Raw genomic sequence first — 17,674 nt, 5'->3', positions numbered from 1 at the left:
TACTAAGGACAATTTACTCTCATTATAAACTACTTGTCAGTCGACAAGTCTCATCAAAGTGATTAAATATTTTCAACCCAAAACATGTGATGAGAAAGGAAAACATTTTCCCCACTAAACTTCTCAATACCATACAACTTTAGGTTCTGGGCTCAGCTTGTCTACAATAAACACAAGATAAGCCCTGTTCAGGTTGAAAGGGACTCATTTTTGAAATGTTCTGTTTGTAACGCATGTCATCTGGGGCATTTTTGTTGTTACTTTGCTTCCAAGCATAACTTTACAATGCATTACGATACTACTGCATGTTATATTCAGCTAGCTAAAGAAATGCATTTTTAAAACCCCAAATATAATGTACAATTCTTTCAACTTTTCTGTTCATTTGAAAGTTTTCATAATAAAATACTGGGAGGAAATATTCCTAGATCACAGAAAAAAATTTTCATTAACATTAAAGTCTCATTTCTATTACTCCACAAAAGAAACTTTGTCCTTTTAAACTATTAAGTTACAGTAAGTAACATCCATCTTTCAAATTCATGGTCAACATTGGTTAACATTCACACTATACATCCTTGAAGTCGAAGGAAATTTTTCCTTTTATCTTTGTAGACACTATGGAAAACCTTCATCACTCCTGCTAAGAAGCAGTGATGCTCACCTTGCATTTTAAAGTCTGACAAACTTTAAAAATTTTTTTTAATCCCTATACTATTTAGAAATTTCTATGGTCAACAGTGTGACACCTTGATAAGTCAAAGCATACATAAAAAGAAGTCATAAAAAAGCAGGAACTCCTACTTACAAAGTATGTCTACAGTAATATACTATGAAAAATCTATTTCAGGTCCTCAATGATGGTATGGATGGGGAGGTACATAATGAAAAAGAAATATCATATGGTCAAAAACATGTCGAGGAAGTGTATGTATGTGAGTTCCAATAAGCTGGAATTTAAATAGAAAGGCTGAAGTCACAGCAAGTAGATGAAAGGCGGCCCCTTTAACATTTGCTCCTGGAGTCCAGCAACTCTCAGCAGTTGGCTGGAGACTAAGCTGGCCGATCCTGTGGAGCTTCAACAAAGGGACGAAACAAACTGAGTCCCCAGGGCCCCCCTCCCGACAACGCGTGAAACAACTTGATAAATGATTGCTCTGTCAGGGGATGAGGAGATGGAGACGTCTGGGAGCAGAGGGGGAATGTATCTAATTTAGGAGGCCAAGGGGGAAGGGGAAGACAGGGAAGGCAGAACCGCAGACAGGGGCAAGACCATCTAATGGCACTAACACTCGAGCAGAGAACTAGAAACAAACACCAGACAACCCAACAGCATCTCTGAGAGCTGCAGTCATCAGACTGCAGCAAGAGACTTGGCAGAGGCCAGTTCTCCCCAAGTCACTAGGATTTTAAAAGGAAAGTTTTCACCTTCCACAACCCATCCTCCAGCCTCAAGGCCAAGCTTCAGAAAGTGCTGCTCTCATATTACTTCATTCATTTGGGGATGACATGAAATACAAAATCCTTTTCCCCACCCCCAGTTCCTGCCTAAAGATTGCTGATTCAGGCCTGAAAGCCAGAGGCGCAAGAGCCCAAGGCTTAGCTCACTTAAGGAAACATTAATTACCCTGAAACAAAAATAGGAGTTCACATCTGGGGCTCAACACTTACCTTCTCCTCCGCCCCTTTTTCTAGAGTGTGAGCACCCGCTATTTATACAACCTCTTCCTGACCGAGGACTGATACTGGTCCCGCAGGACTTCCCTGTCTGGGGAGAACTTACTGGTGACAAACTCAGTCAGCATTGCACAGGCATTTCAGAAGTAGGAACAGAGGCAGCTCAACTTGAGAAAAAGGTTGTCAGAATTGGAAGTAGCACAAAAGCAGTTTCCCACAGAGTAGCTGGTTAATTCATAAGGGATACTCTGGCAGCTTAAGCATCTGATGAAAGACCATTAAGGAAGTTTACAAGTCAAAGGTGGGAACAAGCAACCCAAGTCTTTCTTCCGTCACTCCAGTTTCTTATTTTATGAACTAGAGGCAGCTAATGTTGTTGCTATAATAGAAGTGCTGTGTTGTATTATTGTGCATAGAACTTTATTTAAATGTTGAATTAAGCTTGGGCTGTAGTTGGCATAATTTAAGCTAACAGCAAATGGTACATCAAGAAACTAAAGGTCGGGTGCAGTGGCTCACACCTGCAATCCCAGCACTTTGGGAAGCCGAGGCGGGCAGATCACGAGATCAGGAGATCAAGACCATCCTGGCTAACACCGTGAAACCCCGTCTCTACTAAAAATATAAAAAATTAACTGAGCGTGGTGACACGCACCTGTAGTCCCAGCCACTCAGGAGGCTGAGGCAGGAGAATCTCTTGAACTCAGGAGGCGGAGGTTGCAGTGAGCTGAGATGGTGCCACTGCACTCCAGCCTGGGTGACAGAGCGAGACAGACAGAGGGAGGGAGGGAGGAAGGGAAAGAAAGAAGGTAAAGAAAAGAAAAGAAAAAAATTTACCTTTGCTTTGCCCAGCACCCTTGGAGGATGACTGATAATTCACAGCTATGACCCCAAATCTAATTTAGTACAGTGTGTTTCAGAACATCTGATGTATTAATTAATTTGGCCAGAGAGACACTGTATAAGGGATGGGATGACTATGAAAAAAAATCACTGTTTCACTGGATTAAGTTGGATGTTCCTGCTCCTATTGTTTTTTTTTTTTTTTTTTAAGAATTAAAAGAGCTCTAGGGAGTCTCCCTAGAATGTGTTTGTGGCCTGTCCAGAATTTTCACTGGACCAAACAAAAATAGAACTTGCTAATTCCCCAGACATCTTTCTTGTCAGGTTACACAGTTCAAAAGGTGCTGAGGGTTTCCTAAACTTAGAGATGAGAGAAGAGGCACTGCACCATGGATCTAACTTTTGTGAATTCTAATCAGCAATTCACAAAAGTGAGATCTTACAATTATAAAACCCGGTCTCCAAATTCTACTTTGCTTTCCGATCTTTCTGCCAAGGTCTGAGTCTTAGAAATATAAGCAAATTCCTGTTCATGGACTGTCAATCTGAAAAGACTGTCAACTAGTCAGTTTCATGGAATGCATAAGAAATTGCAAACTGGTGGCAGGCAGCAACGTTTGTTTTGGTCTGTAGTTTTGTTTTGCTTTTCACTGGTTGTCCAACATTAAAAAAAAAGAAAGAAAGAAAGAAAAAACTTTGGAGGAGCTTACATAAAAATCTGGGTATCTCCCTTTGCTTGAAAAATCAAGTCTGACTGATTCACAGTTCTTCATGACTCAGCTGGCACTAACAGGGGGCTGCCTCTTAGACTGGACATGGATCCTCCAACTCATTAACTGCACATCAGGCCCCATCCCCTCCATTAAGTTACCTGTCTGGCCCTGCAGGCTTCTGAGTTTCGACATTAGCCCTACATCAATGAGTAGCAGGTTAGCTCGTACTTCAACAATACCCCATGTGTGTTCCTTCCTTTCTTTCCATCAGTGCCAGATAATGCTGGCTGCTCTCAAGTCCCCCTTGACTTGACACTATCCTTTCACTGTAACACCCAGGATTCAACAAAATACTCTCTGACTGGGTAAAAAGATGAGACTCACTGCCTTTATTCTGAACAGCAGTAGGTAAAGGTATCCCACACCCAAAATGACCACAAAAGAAAGTGCTCAAGAAAATACACACAAACAGAACATAAAACAAGACAGGAGTGACAGCTTAGCTACGGGGAGCAGCAGCGGGGGTGCGGGCATAAAAAGAGTGGGGGGTTCTAATCCATGGTGGGGGTGAACTTATTTCTAGACTGCTCTGAAAGTGATTAAGGCAGCAGCCTAAACGGTTAGTGTCCAAAAAGAAAAGTTAGACTACTAACTTAAGTTGCCCCTGAAGAAGGCCTACTGTACTGCCACCATGTAAAGCGGTGAATCCTAAAGCAAGATTCTTGCACTGCCTGCATCAGAGTCTCCAGAATCCGGCCTCGGAAGCTGCATTTCAAATTAAACAATCCAAGGTTCTCCAACACTCAAGTCTGGAAAACAACTAAATTCCACTACAGCTGCCTAGAAGGATGGGTCTGGACTCAGAGCATGACCTCTCCTGGATCCTTCCTCACCTTCATTCAAGCTGACTTAACGTGAGTGGCCTTTCCTCTGTGTTCCCACTCACCTTGACAGAACAATAGTCACACCAGGCTTTAACTGTTCATTCTCCCAAGAGAAGCAAAAGGCCTCTTCATTTTTTTTTACCCTCATGGACAGAAAAAGTGGCCTGACACAGAGTAAGTACTGCTTATTTAACAAAATACGTTATTTCACTCTGTGCCTTACTTTAAAACACTGGGGGAAAAGGTCTGACTAAATGATCTCTAGTGACCTTAGTTATATTCTAGCAACTGTTTTATGCCCAGGGAACTATTTCTTAACCTATTTTTCATTACCACCCTTTTAAGGAATCTTTTTAGATTCGCTCCCCATTGTCCCCAAACCATGAAATTTTAGTATGACAGAAACAGGTTGTGTATTGCAAAAACCATCATAATAGCTAAGCTTTTTTCATCACCTCCCCCTAAAAGAACCAATTTTCAGCAATAGCTCCTCCTTGATAATGCATTCAACTGTATTTGGATATTCACAGTAACACTGTGAAGACAGGAGGCCGGGTACAGTGACTCATGCCTGTAATTCCAGTACTTTGGGAGGGCGAGGTGGGTGGATCGCTTGAGTTCCAGAGTTCAAGACCAGCCCTGGGGAACACAGAAAAACCCTGTCTCTACAAAGAACACAAAAATTAGCCGGGCATGGCAGTGCGCACCTGTAGTCCCACCTACTTGGGAGGCTGAGGTGGGAGGACTACTTGAGCCCAGGAGGTCAAGGCTGCAGTGAGCAGTGATCGAGGCACTGTACTCCAGCCTGGGCAACAGAGCCAGAGTCTGTTTAAAGAACAACAATAAGGAAGACAAAAACAATGTGATGACAGGGGAGAATATAACTCTAAAACATTAATTTTAACTTCTTTGAGCAAATCAACACATGGTTTGAGTTGACATGTGTTACTGACAACCTTTAAAATACCTTTATCAGTTCTACACATAAACTTTCCCCAAACTGGGTATTATATTAACAGCATTCCTTTAAAATCTACACACTATTATTGAGACAGACTACATGTGAAAGGTGTTTCTAAAGATTTTTTAAATACAGCAATATGAGGCCTTCACACACATATTGACTTTAACCAGAAAGTGATAGTGTTCGTATCAGTTCAAAGAATGAACTCTCCAGTTTGCCAACGATATAAGCGATAAACGATTCCACCCAAAAATCAGTGCAGTACTTAGGCAACCAGAAATGTAACACACGAGGTGGGGATGTAGCTTGGTGATAAGAGTGCATGCTTAGAAATGTACCAGGAAAAACACCATACAGAATGTGTTATATTTATGGGTAACAATAAAGCATCTGACTGTCATCAATACTGACGTGAACAAGTCTCTGTTAAAGCCACACTCAGACAGATAGAGCTGGGTGAGCTGGCTCACACCTGTAATCACAGGGTGAGGTGGGAGGATCACAGTGAGACCCTGCCTATACAAAAATAAAAATTAGCCGGGCATGGTGGCGCCTACAGTCCTAGGTACTCAGGAGGCTGAGGCAGGAGGGTTGCTTGAGCTCAGGAGTTTGAGGCTGCAGTGAGCTTTGATCATGTCATGACATTCTAGCCTGTGCAACAGACCAAAACCCCGTCTCTTAAAAAAGTAAAAATAAAAAACAAGTGTTGGCGAGGATGTGGAAACACTGGAATCCTCATACACTGCTGGTGAGAATGTAAAGTAATGCAGTGACTTTGGAAAAGTCTGGCAGTTCTTCAAAAGGTTAAACACAGTAATCATATGACCCAGAAATTCAACTAGCTATAGACCCAAGAGAAATAAAAACCTAGGAGCACACAAAGAACTTTTACAGGAATATTCATAGCAGTATTATGGATAATAACCAAAAAGTAGAAACAACCCAGATGTCCAACAACTGATGAACAGATGAACCAAATGTGGTATTACCCACACAGTGGAATGGTATCTGGCAATAAAGGAATGAAGTACTAATGCCTGCCACAACATAAATAAACCATAAAAACATTCTGCTAAGTGAAAAAGCCAGGCACAAAGGGCCACAGTAGGGCTGTGTGATTCCACTTACAGGAAATGTCCAGAGTGGGCAAATCCATACAGGCACAAAGTAGGGCTGTGTGATTCCACTTACAGGAAATGTCCAGAGTGGGCAAAATCCATACAGGCACAAAACTCAGTGGCTTCCAGAGGATGGGGAAAAAAGTGAGTGGAGTGTGCCTGCTGAAAGGTTTGGGGTGTCGAAAATGTTCTAAAATTGACTGTGGTCATGGCTGCGCACTCTAAATATACTAAAACCACTGAACTGTATACTTCAAATGAGTTAATTGTACGGTTTGTGAATATCTCAATAAGCCGTGCCCCTCCCCCAAAAAAAAATCTGTGAAAAAATACGAGGGATACTAGAAAACGTGTTTGATGTTACAACACGCATCAATAAGAATTACCACTTTAGTCTTTTTTTTTCCATTTTAAGTCATGCTCCAATGATACTATTCAAAATATAAATTCAAAATATAAATATAGTTTTCTTTGCTCCTATTTTAATTTATTGAATTCAGGTGAAACAGTAGTATACAAAAGCAAGGAACTGCTGGTAGTTATTCAAGATCTACATGCAAATAATTTTATGCCATAGCTCCAGATGGAACGGATCACTTTTAGAGCCGATGAAGTTCAAACAAAATATATGTTTTGAAGAGTGTTCTAGACCATAAATTTACTGAGAACAGGAAACATGTATGTACAATAACTTCTGTGTCAGGCACTATGACTCATGTTTTGCACAGACACTATAATCCTCCCATCAACCTTGTGAGGTGAGTAGTATTGTCTTCATTTGAAATAGCTCAAAACCAAATATCCTCAAGACCAGTTCAATTAATTACTGTAAGTTTCAGTTTCTTGACCTGTAAAAGAAACAGCAATCCTACATACGTCAGAGTTGTAAGAACTAAATGAAATAAGGTATATTAAATGCCTGATTAAATGGGCACTCAAATTTCAGAGTTTTCTTTTTTACCCCAGCTTTAGCAAAAACAGATACAGCATTCAGAAGCTAGCAAAATGTGTATGGATGAACAGGGTTATGATCAATACTCAAACATCAACACTGTCAGGTTCACCAAGATTCCCTTTAAGTTGTGAGCACTCGACCATGCAGCATGCACAAGAACTATAGAGACAGGGCACTCACAGACGAGGCACTGTTGTGATCAAATAAAACTAACAGAGTTAATCTGGTTTAATGATGTGCATTAGCATAATTATGGTAAATAATTATATATATATAAATAGTAGGCAATGATTTGACTATAACTATTATGACTTATGTAGCCAATGCAATTGTTTTCCAGGGTCATTTGAGAGCCAAGGAGTGAGCTGTTTTTAAAACCACCAAGAGACACTGCAGCCATGACCCAAAGGGATGATGCAACCTTGTTCTTTTCCCCAGTGAGTGTTTTCAAAGAAGCCTTGGCTGGATGCTGAGAAACAACTCCAGCTGTACAGAGTACAAGTCAGGCTTAGGATGAACCCTTCTTTCCTCAGCACTACAATCTGACAGGGCAGTCTAACCCAGAGAGAAAGCTGGCAGAAGGAGAAGGAAAATCAATCACATCCTGAGAGGCAGGAGCACTGGGGTGTGTGGTGGGAGTGGAGGTGGGAGAGGGTTAGAGATAATTGAGTGTGATGAACTACAAGGGCTGATGGAGAATAAATTGGCTGATAGAGCATCTTGAAGAATTAGGGGGTAGAATAAGTGTGCCAGATGGAAGGAAGGATGGCCAAAGGACATGTGGGAAGAGAGGGAGGGTGCAGAAAGGTAGGGCCCTTTCTATAGATACACATTTGCAATGTTCATCAGGAACCCGTGCACACCATTTTGCTAAACAAATGCGGGTATAGGTTATGTGCATTTTTCATATAGAACTGTACTGAAGTTTGACAACTGTAAGAGGCCTGACCTATGAAAGAAGTAAGGCAGATAAAATGATAACAGCAGCATTTCAGAAGCCAGACATCACTGAATACAGGATGATGTGAATCAAGTTCCAATGTACCAATTATAAATCTAATAAAAAGGAAAACTATCATCAACCCTGTGGTAAATAAAGAATGCCCATATAGGAAATGAATACTCTCATACACTGTTGGTGGGGGGTCTGAACTGGTTTAACCTCTATGCATAGCAATTTGGCAATATTCTCCTCTTTGTCGTAACTAAACTATTTTTTCTCCTAAGGAGAAAGTCCTTCCCTAGAGACTGCACTAATGGTGGCTTAGTCTTCCACCAGCCATATAGGACTTCTTACTGCCACTCTGACCATGAATGAAAACATCTTTTGAGGCTCATGCACTCAAGCTCTAGTTCTCTGCTTCTCCCTGTTATTCACTAACCTACCCATTTCCTTATAATAAGCTGTAATCTCCTTCTGTCCCTCCCACCATCAACCTAAATGGTTGTGAAATCCTTACTTAGAACTCATCCAACGCTGTATAGTTCCTTTTTATCTTCCATAAGTCAACCCCCATTGATATAAGTTACTCTGTATAAGCTAATCCAGAGATGCTGTCCTGTGAGATCTCTTTTTTCTTTTCTTTTCTTTGTTTTTTTTTTTTTTGGTAGAGATGGGGTTGTGCCCTACTGGCCAGGCTGGTCTTGAACTCCTGGGCTCAAGCGATCCGACTACCTTGGCTTCCCAAAGTGCTGGGATTACAGGTGTGAGCCACCGCGCCCGGTCTCCCTTGTGAGATCTTCATATGCCCTGCTCTCAAATCCTCACCTCCTGTCTTTTATCTTACTATGTCACATGTCATTCATATCCAAAATACCTATTCTGACTACATTGGAATCTCTAGTCCTTGCAATACTATATTTTCTTCCAATCTATTAGTTCCCTTCATCTATTAATTCTACCACATATTTACTGAGGACCTTCTTTGTACCAATCACTGTGCATTTCTCTCCATATCCACCATAGACCATCCCCCCGCCACCATGATCAGTCACTTCAGTCATTCTCCCCATGATTCCAGACTCTCCTCTATCCCACCAATCCTTCTTTTACGCCTCCATACAAAATCACAACCCTGATGAACAATGATTGCATTTACATGTTCTCCTAGGCAGTTATCTGAGCACTGGAAAAATGAAAAACAATAGACTCACACATGTACACTGGTACCACTATAAGCTATCTCCATCATCAACCAAGCGCCACAACCCCTCTCCTGTTCTCCTAGAGGCCACTCCAAACATTTGTCTCTCTTGAGCACATTACCTCACCACGCCTATTCCCTGAGCATTCCCAGATGACTCTGCTGCCTTTAAACACACACACACACACACACACACACACACAAATAAAAACATTATTTTTCTCATCTGGGTGCAGTGGCTCACACCTGTAATCCCAGCACTTTCAGAGGCTGAGTCAAGAGGATCATTCGAGCCCAGGAGTTCGAGACCAGCCTAGGCAACATAGGGAGACCATGTCTCTATTTAATTTAAATTTAAAAAAGAAAGAAAAAGAAACAGTATTTTTCACTAGGAACAAACTCAATATTTTGAAAACTTTTATTGTGAAATAAGGGGGGAAATAATCATGCTTTTATCTTACCTATTTGAACTGTATCCAGGATAACCAAATGTTTGATGATAAGTTTATCTTTATAAAGATATTCTAGTTATCTTTGAAGAATGAATGACCAAAAATTAAATTATCGCCATTGTGTAAGTACTGTGCACTCTGAAGGTACTAACGCTAAAAAGAAAAAAATCGCCACTGTGCAAGCCCTAAAAAATAATGGATCTAGGATCTAGGCAATAACAATCAATGTCTGCTCACATCTCAGAGACAGCAGACATTATGTGACTACTTCCATCACCATCCATTAACAATTTGTGTTCCCCTACTTTTGCAATCTAACCATCTGACAAAGGGCTAATATCCAGAATCTACAAACAACTTAAATTTACAAGAAAAAAACAACCCCATCAAAAAGTGGGCAAGGGATATGAACAGACACTTCGCAAAAGAAGACATTTATGCAGCCAACAGACACATGAAAAAATGCTCTTCATCACTGGTCATCAGAGAAATGCAAATCAAAACCACAATGAGATACCATCTCACGCCAGTTAGAATGGCGATCATTAAAAAGTCAGGAAACAACAAATGCTGGAGAGGATGTGGAGAAATAGGAACGCTTTTACACTGTTGGTGGGAGTGTAAATTAGTTTGACCATTTTGGAAGACAGTGTGGCGATTTCTCAAGGATCTAGAACTAGAAATACTGAGAGATGAAGCCAGCTGGGCTTCTGGGTCAGGTGGGGACTTGGAAAACTTCTGTCTAGCTAGAGGATTGTAAATGCACCAATCAGCATTCTGTAAAAACGGACCAATCAGCATGACATGGGCAGGGCCAAATAAGGGAATAAAAGCTGGCCGTCCAAGCCAGCAGCCGCAACCTGCCCTGGTCCCCTTCCACACTGTGGAAGCTTTGTTCTTTTGCTCTTCATAATAAATCTTGCTGCTGCTCACTCTTTCGGTCCACACCACCTTTAAAAGCTGTAACACTCACTGCAAGGGTCTGCGGCTTCACTCCTAAAGTCAGCGAGACCACAAACCCACCGGAAGGAACAAACCCTGGACGCGCCACCTTTAAGAGCTGTAACACTCACCATGAGGTCCATGGCTTCGTTCTTGAAGTCAGCGAGACCAAGAACCCACCAGAAGGAATCAATTCTGAACACAATACCATTTGACTCAGTGATCCCATTACTGGGTATATACCCAAAGGATTATAAATCATGATACTATAAAGACACAGGCACACATATGTTTATTGTGGCACTATTCACAATAGCAAAGACTTGGAATCAACCCAAATGTCTATCAATGGTAGACTGCATAAAGAAAATGTGGCACATATACACTATGGAATAATATGCAGCCATTAAAAAAAGGATGAGTTCATGTCCTTTGCCGGGACATGTATGAAGCTGGAAACCATCATTCTCATCAAACTGTCACAAGGACAGAAAACCAAACCTGCATATTCTCACTCTTAGGTTGGAATTGAACAATGAGAACACTTGGACACAGGCTGGGGAACATCACACACCAGGGCCTGTCGTGGGGTGGGGGGCCAGGGGAGGAATAGCATTAGGAGAAATACCTAATGTAAATGATGATGGGTGCAGCAAACCAACATGGCACATGTATACCTATATAACAAACCTGCACGTTGTGCACATGTGCCCTAGAACTTAAAGTATAATTTTAAAAAAAAATTTGTGTTCCCCCAACATAAATCTGAATTTGATCAAATTTAACCACCAATTTATAGGACACAGAGAGAACCGAAGACATGTTAAATGATTCAATGGAGATAAAATCAGCAACTTCCAAACTGGGAAAATCTACAGAAAAAGAGAAACCTGGTTTCTCCAAAACATAAACTACAAGAAAAAGGGGAAAGCTATAGAATAAAAAAATATTTAGGCCGGGCGCAGTGGCTCACGCCTGTAATCCCAACACTTTGGGAGGCTGAGGCGGGCGGATCACCTGAGGTCAGGAGTTTGAGACCAGCCTGGCCCATATGGTAAAACCCCGTCTCTACCAAAAATACAAAAATTAGCTGGGCGTGGTGGTGCATGCCTGCAGTCGCAGCTACTTGAGAGGCTGAAGCAGGAGAATCCCTTGAACTTGGGAGGTGGAGGTTGCAGTGACCTGAAATCGCGCCACTGCACTCCAGCCTGGGAGACAGAGAGAGACTCGTCTCAGGGAAGAAAAAAAAAATTAAAAGAATAGAACCATTTACAACATATGGACTTTATTTGAATGTGACTTTAAACAAATTGTAAAAAGTAGGGAGGATCACTATGGAAATCTGAAATTTGACAACATTAAGGAATTCTTTTTAATCTTTTTATGTGTGATAATGTATTGTGGGTTTTTGTTTTTTTAAAGACCAGTGTCTTTTGGATGGACAAATGGATACATTCATGGATGAAATTATATGATGTCTGGGATTTGCTTCAAATAATCTGGGTGGGGGGAAACAGATAAAACAAGACTGGCCTTCAGTTGGTAACTGCTGAAGCTATACATATGATGGGTACCTGAGGGTTTATTTCCTAATCTCTTAGCTTGATATATGGTTAAAAAGGAAATTTCTCTGTATCTCAGTCACCCAAAGCAGAATTCTGGGAAGGAGCACAGACGCCTTTCCCACAGTCCCACTTTGAACTATTCACCAATTTCTGTAGATCTTATCTCCTTTCCTTTCTCTTTAACATCGCTTTTATGGCCCCTATTCTTTATTCCCACCACCACCAGTCTAGTTCAGAGTCATCATCATCTCTCATTTAATTAAGTGTTAACCTCCTATCTGGTTTATCTCTAGATTAGACCCTTGGTCCATCCGCCTAGACTAGAAACCAAGAGTCAAAATAGTTTCCACTGTCTAGAATGCTGCTTCTCCTCTAAGACCCATCAACTCTGCCCAAGCTAATTCCTGCACTTGCTTCTTCAACATTTAACTCAAGCTCTGCTGTCCTGGGAAGCTGTTCTCAAACCCAAGTCTCATTTAGATGTATTTGCTCAGTGTGCCCAAGGTATCCTTTTGCATAGTCCTATTCCTATCAGAGCCCATATAGTAGTTTAGTTATCTTTAACTTATTTGACTTCCTATACTCAGCACCTAAAACCTGACATGTTATAGGCCCTCAATAAATATGTATTGAAAGTAAGAATTACAAAGCACAAGAAAAACCAGGACCAAATAGGTCCAGAACAGAAGGCAGCTTGACGGCTCTAAGCACAGTCGTTCTCACACCAAAAATCATTCCAGGGTGCTGCTACATACATATTCACCTGTGTTCACATACATGAGATTAAGATCCTCTTCCTCAGATACTAGATGCAATTTATAACCTCTGAAGACCATACCACACTACACTTGGACGCTAAAAGGAGAAGCAACCACATTCATCTTTCCAAACAAATTTACTAAACAAAATAACAAACCAAAAGTAGTGAGAACAAGCACAAGACACTTTCTCAGCATTTTTCAAAAGGCAAGTAAATGCATAGTTAACGTAAAAGCCAAGCTTCAAGAACAGACACTGTAAAGAAAGAAGCCTTAATTTTAGATATTAGATTATATCATTCTGAAACACAAGGACTCCGCCATGTCTTCGACCTCTCTGTTGTCTGGCAAAACACCTAGTAAAAAGCAAGCAATCAATATTTCTTACATTAATGTCTAGGGCAAAAACATGGCTTTAGAAGTAACCATGGAGAAGACTGGTCACAATTCATAGGAGCTGCCCAGAGGGAGACAACACTGTCACTGTTGCCCGTGCCCCACACATGGCCTGTGTCTTTGTCTACTGGTTCTTGCATGAGAGACGGACACCAATCCTCCCTTTCGTCAACAACCCACAGCTGCAGGTGCATTTCCACAGGGGGACGATGAGCACTCAGACATCGCCTTCCATTTCTGAGTGTACTTTGGTCATTGGGTGATCATGAACAGCCATGAGTGTGGGCCTGGAAGTGTGAGGAGAGATCCAACAATATGCCCGTTGAGGATGGCAGAGTATTTGAGCTCCACATCATCGTGCTGGACAATGAATACCAGGCAATGCTAAACGGCCATCACTGTTACACAGCTTTGCCCATCGACTGCCGCCAGGGTCTGTGAAGATGGTCCAAGTGTGGAGAGATGTCTCCCTGAACTCAAGGTGTGTCTGCGATTGAGGGAGATGACCACACTCCCCATTGTGGAGGAATCCCTTTTTCTACATGACCATGAGATTCCCAGAGCCTGCTAACAGAGTAATCCCTACTCACTCCAACCCTTAGACTTGGTCATTAAAACTTTACCAAACTTAAAAAAAAAAAGTAACCATGGCCGGGTGTGGTGGCTCACACCTGTAATCCCAGCACTTGGGGAGGCTGAGGCAGGAGGATTGCTTGAACCCAGGAGTTCAAGACTAGCCTGGTAGGTAACAATTATCTTCTCAAAGTTCATTTAATTCCTTAGCATATTCTGATAACATAATATAAAAATATTTTAAGATGTGCTTACAATGACAGAATCTCAAGAGCTACAGGCTCTGAATAGAAGATGCAGAGTGACAAAAAACAAAAAGAATGGAAAATATTAAGGTGGAAAAGGCAAATTATTATTTATGCATATTGAGGCTTTAAAACGATGCTAAATGGGATTCCGGTTCAGCATGTGAGGAGTTTGGAAGTCCGACTTAACAAGTAAAAAGGTAAACACACTGAAGACGAAACAAGTCTTCTCAGATGCCTCAAAGAGATGACGTCACAGGGCAAATCACAGTGCCCAAACTGGAGACAGCTGGGAATACAAAGCATCACAACTGACCAGAGAAGAAACCTACAAGGGAACCAGTGCCTCAGGGTGAACAAATCTGAGAGCTAAACTCCAGGGGAACCCACTCATGGTGTACAGGGGGCAATTCTTCTAAGATTTACCTCTGGAGTTCTACCAGGTTATCATGGTGAGTATCAGAAAAATCCTCTCTTGCCAGAAGCAGGAGACCACTCTGGAAAGGAGCCATTCTGAAACAGGCCAGAGCACTTAATTCTTCTTCTTTTTTTTTTTTTTTTGAGACAGAGTCTCGCTCAGTCGCCCAGGCTGGAGTGCAGTGGCGCGATCTTGGCTCACTGCAGCTTCCACCTCCTGGGTTCAAGCGATTCTCCTGCCTCAGCCTCCTGAGTAGCTGGGACTATAGGCGTGTGCCACCACACACAACTTATTTTTTGTATTTTTAGTAGAGAGATGGTTTTATCAGAGCCTAACTGACGCAGGGGAAGGGAACACCCAACTCCAGTCCAGTCTAGCCATCTTGTCCCATGAAGGGTGGGGGGATAACGGAGAAGCATGTGTGAAGTCCGCCATCCAGAGGCAGGTGCTCACTAAAAGGCTGAGACCTAATCCTAAGACTAAAGAACGCTTCCTGCTTTCCCACCCCTCACCACCACATTGCTAAAGGCCTACTTCACCCAGTATATCCTGTCCAACTACCAAGAAAAACTGCAAGGCACACTAAAAGGCAAAAAGTAGTGTGAAGAGGCAGAACAAGCATCAGACCAGACTCATCGGAACCAGACTGAGAGAGGGCAGGGAAGTGGAATTATCAGGCAGGAAATTGAAAGCAACTCTGATTAATGTGAAGGACTCTAATGGAGAAAGTAGGCAGCTTGCAGGAACAGGTGGGCAGTGTGAGCAGGGAGATGGGAATTCTAAGAAAAAATGAAAAGAAGTGCCAGAGAGCAAAGCATGGTGACAGAAATGAAGAATGCCACTGATGGGCTTATTAGTGGACACCGCTGAAAAAAAGAATAATCTCTGAGCTTAAGGATGTATTAATACAAACTGAAAACCAAAGGAAAAAAAAAAAGACCAAAAAAACAGAAGATAATACCCAAGAACTCTGGGACAGCTACAAAAGGTGTAATATAAACACATGAAAATACCAAGAGGAGAAGAAAGGAAGAGAAGAAATATTTAAAACAACAATGACTGAAAATTTATCCAAATTAACGTCAGACACCAAACCAGAGAACACCAAGCACAATAAATGCTCAAAAAACTACTCTAAGGCCAGGCATGGGATCCCAGCACTTTGGGAGGCTGAGGCAGGCGGATCACCTGAGGTCAGGAGTTCAAGATCAGCCTGGCCAACATAGTGAAACCCCGTCTCTACTACAAGTACAAAAAATTAGCTGGGCCTGGTGGCACGCGCCTGTAATCCCAGCTACTCGGGGGGCTGAGGCAGAAGAACTGCTTGAACCCAGGAGGTGGAGGTTGCAGTGAGCCGAGATCGCGCCACTGCACTCCAGCCTAGGCCACAGAGTGAGACTCCATCTCAAAACAAAAACAAAAACAAAACAAAACTACTCTAAGCATGTCACATTCAAACTACAGAAAAATACACATAAAGAAAAGAAAGAAAACATCCTGCAAGAAGCCAGAGGGGGGAAAAAAAATACCTTCTCTATAGACGATAAGAATTACAATATATCTGACTTCTCAGAAACCAGACAAGCAAGACAAGAGGGGAGTGAAATAAAGTGATGAGAAAAAACCCACCAACCTAGAATTCTGTACCCTGACAAAGAATCCTTGTGTAGTGAAGGAGAATAAAGACTTTCTGCAACAACAATTGAGGAGATGTGTAGACCTGCCTTGTAAGAAATTTAAAAAAAAGAAAAGTTTTTTTTTTTTTTTTTTTTTTTTTAGTAGAGATGCGGTTTTATCAGAGCCTAACTGACCCAAGGGAAGGGAACACCCAGTGCAAGACGGAGTCTCGCTCTGTCACCCAGGCTGGAGTGTAATGGTGGGATCTCGGCTCACTGCAACCTCTGCCTCCCGGGTTCAAGCAATTCTTCTGCCTCAGCCTCCTGAGTAGCTGGGATAACAGGGGCCCGCCACCATGCCTGGCTAATTTTTTTGTATTTTTAGTAGAGACGGGGTTTCACTATGTTGGCCAGGCTGGTCCGAATTGTGATCCGCCACCTTGGCCTCCCAAAGTGCTGGGATCACGGGTGTGAGCCACCGTGCCCAGCCAAGAAAAAATCTTGAGAGAATGGAAATGATACAGGTCAGAAACTCCGATCCACATAAAGAAAAAGCACTGGAGAATGAATGAGGCTAAAATAAAAACTTAAAAAAAAAATTCTTAGCTAATGGGTGTGTTCAAAATAGGAATGGCAACAATGTATTCTATTATATACATTGATGTGTACTTATACATGTCTCTAAGTAAAATGACGGACAGCAACGATACAGGGATGGGAGGAAGAATTAGGACTATAGTTATTATGAGGTCCTCATAATACCTCTCAATGTGGGTGAGGGACAGGGGTGATATAAGTTATGTAATCTCTATACCTTCCTCTCCACTTTTGCTGCAAATCTAAAACTTTTCGAGAAATTCAAAGTTTATTTAAGATAATAAGAAAGTGATAAATGCATACGGATAAACATTAAAGTGATAAAAGTGTAAATAAGATAAGCAGAAAATCCCTAAATCAAAATGCTGAGGTACAACTTTACTGTTTTATCATGCCATAACACAACCTCATTTTTTTTTCAAATACAAAGTTATATTTATTTTCAATAATGAAAACAACACAACAAAGTGGAGTCAATCCACTAATTTTTATAATCTAACACAATGGTTGGGACAAACTATGCTCAATAAATAACACACTAACCAAGTAAGCTTATTCTTGAGACTCCTTAGGGTTGCGTGCATGTTTTAAACAAAATTGAATGAGTGGTGGGTAAAGAAAGATATCCTACAGAATTAACTGAGAAGGGTTCCAAGAAAAGAACAGCCAAGGAACAGGGTCCCCAAATACTAAGTTAGCAAAATGAATATGGCATTTTCAAAGCAGTCTAGAACTCAGAGCTCACTGAGAGAAATGACAAGGGTCTGGGGATAATCCATGTTCAAGGCCTCATAATTAAATCTTCCCATATTTC

The 17,674-nt window shown here is 41.5% G+C and overlaps 1 protein-coding gene across 5 annotated transcripts in view; it reads right to left on the bottom strand.

Moving 5' to 3' along the window:
- CECR2 (CECR2 histone acetyl-lysine reader) overlaps positions 1-17,674 on the bottom strand; it is a 191,908-nt gene that overhangs the window by 120,413 nt on the left and 53,821 nt on the right. The gene's annotated exons all lie outside the window — the stretch shown is intronic.

Source organism: Pan troglodytes, chromosome 23 (assembly GCF_028858775.2).
Source record: "Pan troglodytes isolate AG18354 chromosome 23, NHGRI_mPanTro3-v2.0_pri, whole genome shotgun sequence".
In the NCBI taxonomy this organism is placed as follows: Eukaryota; Metazoa; Chordata; class Mammalia; order Primates; family Hominidae; genus Pan; species Pan troglodytes.
Note: the sequence above shows the minus strand (reverse complement) of the source record. Positions and strands in the feature narration are given on the sequence as shown.